At 41.7% G+C, this 4300-nt stretch overlaps 1 long non-coding RNA gene across 1 annotated transcript; it reads left to right on the plus strand.

The window, feature by feature from the left end:
- Positions 1-900: 900 nt before the first annotated feature.
- Positions 901-3975, plus strand: LOC123188839 (uncharacterized). Its single transcript, XR_006495244.1, has 2 exons — positions 901-3578; positions 3657-3975. It is a non-coding gene; the product is annotated as an uncharacterized lncRNA (long non-coding RNA).
- The last annotated feature ends 325 nt before the right edge of the window (positions 3976-4300 follow it).

Raw genomic sequence — 4300 nt, forward strand, 5'->3', positions numbered from 1 at the left:
AAATTATAACTTAATAGCAAATTATGTTGGAGTTGTTTAACATGCGCAAAAAAATACTATGTCTAAATCATAATAAACATGACTCATTCTATGTTGGTCATGTACAATATTTTTCTGAGAACAAAACATTTGCTCTTATTTTTCTGCTCGACACGCTAGCGCCCATCACAAACTCTTAGAGTGCTCCTAATAAAAATAATTTTGGTCACCAAAGCACAAGCAATTGGACTACGTGTTGTGTGTAACACAAACTCCGCACTGATGGAGGATCTTTGTACAATGCTCATAATATCATTGCCCCGCAAAAAATGCTTCTAATATCATTGGACACAAATAGCGCTATGCTACCCAGTCCCTAAACCTAGCCAACACTGGTTCATGGAAATCTTTGTTGCCTCCGTAGTGAAGCAAGAATGTTGTACTAAGACTTTACTATTTTTATTATAGTGCGATATTTTTTGGGCATCACTAAGCAACGTCAAAAAATCCCTGAAGAGATACTCGCGACCAGGTAGATATTTCTGTGATTTAAATTGCACGCACCTACAGTATACTTACGAATTCCTTTCACGGTTATGTTTTGCACAACACATCTTTTCATGTGTGTTTATCATGTGGCAGTGTGCAAGATTTCAAAGAGTTTACTGATGTCATCATGTGTGGTAGTCGGTCGTGGGAGGAGGAGGAGGGGGAAGGGTCTTGAGCTATCGGGTTTATGAAGTATGGTTTTGTTCTTCTCCCGCTGCAACGCACGGGCATTTGTGCTAGTTTTATAATAAAACATGGATTGACTCCGTGGGTTCACTGTCACAATACGCTTTTTTCTCATGTCATAATACGCTTTTATGATTTATATAGACAAAATTGTAATATAAACGAGGTGGTACTAATTCGGGGAGTCGTGCGTCGTCAAACGTTTCGTGATCCCAACCCGCACCCGAGCCAGAGCAAACCCTACCCGAGCGAATCCTCCCGCACACCCTGCCTCCACCGCACCCATCGTCCCCAATCCTGCGCCGCCGCCCCCGTCGCCCAAACTTCCACGGCCCATCACCTCCACACGCCGCCGAGCTGCAGCGCCGGCAGCTGCCACTGCCGCAGCCTCGCAGGGTTGGGGACGAAGGGCACAACCTAGCCAAGGGACGGCCATGGAGGGCAGCAGGCACGAGAAGGGGAGCCAAAGGGAAGGAAGGAGGGCGGCGCGACGGCTGAAAGCTTCACCGAAACCAGGCGGACGGCGGCGCTTCCGCGCGAGGCATGACGGGGGGTAGGGGCGGGCCTCCCCGACCTTCGATCCCCTCGCTTCAACGGCGGCGGCACCCCGTCCTTTTCTAAGGCTTGCAACCACGTCCAGCTCGACGTCCTGTGCTTCGGGGATGGTGGCGCTTCTGCTCCTCGTGCGGGAGGATGATGCAAAATCGTGGATGAAGTTCGGGAACTCCTGGTCTTGACCGACGCCCTCTGCTCCGGTCCCCGACACAGCAACCAGATCGTGGGTGCCATCCTGCCCTAAGGTTACATGCACTACCTGTCTCTCCTTGATCTGATCTCTCAAAGTCCCGATCTATTTCAGCAAAACTATCTTCTATCTATTTGATACTCTTTTTTGGTAAACAGTTTTAACCTATTGTAATTGCTCTCATTCTGGAGCGAGGTCACTATTGACAAGTCATTGCAGTGCTACTACCGCATTAATCTTAGCAGTGAAGCTATGGTCTGTTCTTTGGTACAACAATGAAATGTTAATATGCCATTCTCCTTTATGCTTTGTGTCAGTGCACTGTGGTATGACACCAACACTTATTTGGCACCTACATTGCATCGACAATTTGCCAGCTTACAGTTTGTACCATCGAGAATTTGCACGACTTTACACCTGCAGCTGTACCACTATACTATAAATATGTTTTGATGTCTAAACTGGTGTTGGTACTGAACCTGATAGTGTATTTGGCGTATCTTTTCTGTAGAATTAGTACCAGAGTTCTATTTGTAGTATTATTAATAGTAAAGAGATAATTAGACCATAGAGTCGCTTTTGATTTGGTTTATTCCTTCAGATCATGCAATAGATGTAAGCACACATTTAAGTACTTTATCTTATTACAAAAACTGAACAAAGATATACCAGCAATACGTTTCATGACGTAGTGTTATCTGTGCAAGAAAATTGCTTGAATGATTATTAATCAATATAAGCAATCTATCATGTAGGTTTTGTTCGATCCTACACTTAAAGAAAATCATACTGAAGATCTGAGCTTAAGTGTTCCAACAGCTGAAGCACCAGCTCAAGATGAAAGGATCCTCTTAATATGATTGTAGGTCCATTCCTGTAAAGTGCAGTTAGAATATGGAATCCACCTGGAACTTGGTTTTAAAAACAGAAAGCATATGGAATTTTGAGGTTTCTGCTTTCTATGTGAGTATCTTGGTGCATGCTTGTTTCTGAATAAAATGCAGAGGTCATGAACAAATTAAAACATGCTCTCTGATGGGCAAGGGTAGGTTTATTTTTAGTTGAAGTGGTATCAGTTGTATACTTATATACACGCCATTTGAAAAATAGTATGTATCTCCTTGCAAACTACTACGTATTATTTAAATGTTTTACATAAGACTGTCCGTCCAGATACAATAACTATTTAGTATTTTAATAACTTGAATTGCACGGCTTGATCGCTCTGCTTGGGTCTTCTCTTATGTATGAGTCACCATGTGCGGGTTAAATAAGTGCCCCAGCTTCGGTGATGCACGGGCGAGGCAACACGATTTGGTGCAGTGGCCCTCCTTCCAAGAAATCAAGTTTTTACGTTCAGATTTTAGAGCTCTTGAGTTTCAGCTTAGTTCAAGGATATAAAAGCATACTCCTTATGGATTCAACGAGGAAGACCATTAGCCACCACCTTTTTAGAATTGGATGGTGTGGTGCACCTTCATCCTGCTGTCCAATTTCTTAGCTTATTTGCTTTAAATGTACTACAGTATATAGCAGTATAAGGATCCAATCTTGTGACGCCTCTCCATTTGCACCATCGTCAAAAGTTGCACATGAGTTGATTCAGACTTTCAGAGTTTTCATAGAACACCTAGAGTTAATCAGCCTGAAGGTATATCAGATCCTATGGAAAGGGGATCCGGTTCAGATTTGTCACTACTGTGTGTTGTTGGATAGCCATGGTGTGTATTAGTTTGTTTTTACCACAGTTCGGTTCTTGGTAGTTAGGATATCAGGTGTATACATTACTTTTCTTATGAATTTTTTCTCTTTTAGTGCACTATCTATCTATCTATCTATCTATCTATCTATCTATCTAAGTTTTCAAAGAAATTGATGGCGGTGGCTCAGAGGCGTCGTGGTGAATGGTGAAGCTTCTAAAATGGATGGAAGAGAGGTGGTGACTTGCGGCTGGGAGACGTACATATTTGAGGAGATACGATTCATAAGGTTTCATATTAACAAAAAATGATGATCTTTGTAAAGTAATCCGAACATTTTGTTGATTCTGGGACAATTTTATTCTCCAATATGAATCCGTAAGAAAAGATATGACAATACATTTGTGCAAATTGATAATGTAAGCTCATCTCGGAACTTTATTCTTTTTCTAAGATTGATTTACTTGGTGGTGCTAGCTTCCATTCTGTCAAAACAGGACATGTGTGCTATTTCTGAAAAAGGAAGCTTCTCTGTTGGCTGGCATCCCTGATGGTGCCTTTAGATATGTAGGAAAAGAAATGGTATCTCATAATTCACTGGATGTAGACCAGTAGGGTCAATTACAAATTGTTGGCTGTAAATTACTTTCAGTTTCTAGCTTTCATAAAAAAATTAGACATGTACTGTTTAATTAAAATTGTGTGAGTATGTTGTGGTTGATGGTGGTCCTATGTGCTGGTTCAAATTATCATGTTGGATAATATTGCTTTTACTAGCAGTTGCAGTGCTCTTATTATTATTTTTCACAAATATCATCATGTTTTGCTATTGATGTAATGCTATATTCTTTGACTGAAATCAAACCCTTTAGTTGCTATTTTGGTGCTTTTATTATTGTGTGTGTATTCAATAATGGCTTCAGTTTCAATTAAAATCGTTAACTGGACTGCCATGATTGCGGTGGCGTATTATTCGGCAAAAAGTATGTTGCCTTTTAATATTTTCATTTACATTCATGGCCATATATGCCGCTTTGGACGAAACAATTGATCAACTCCGACCGCAGCTGGTAGGGGTTGTGATTGACAGGGCGAACGCAGCGGAAAGGGCACCAAACGGCGACTACTCGCACCCCTCCCC

Source organism: Triticum aestivum, chromosome 2A (genome assembly GCF_018294505.1).
Source record: "Triticum aestivum cultivar Chinese Spring chromosome 2A, IWGSC CS RefSeq v2.1, whole genome shotgun sequence".
In the NCBI taxonomy this organism is placed as follows: Eukaryota; Viridiplantae; Streptophyta; class Magnoliopsida; order Poales; family Poaceae; genus Triticum; species Triticum aestivum.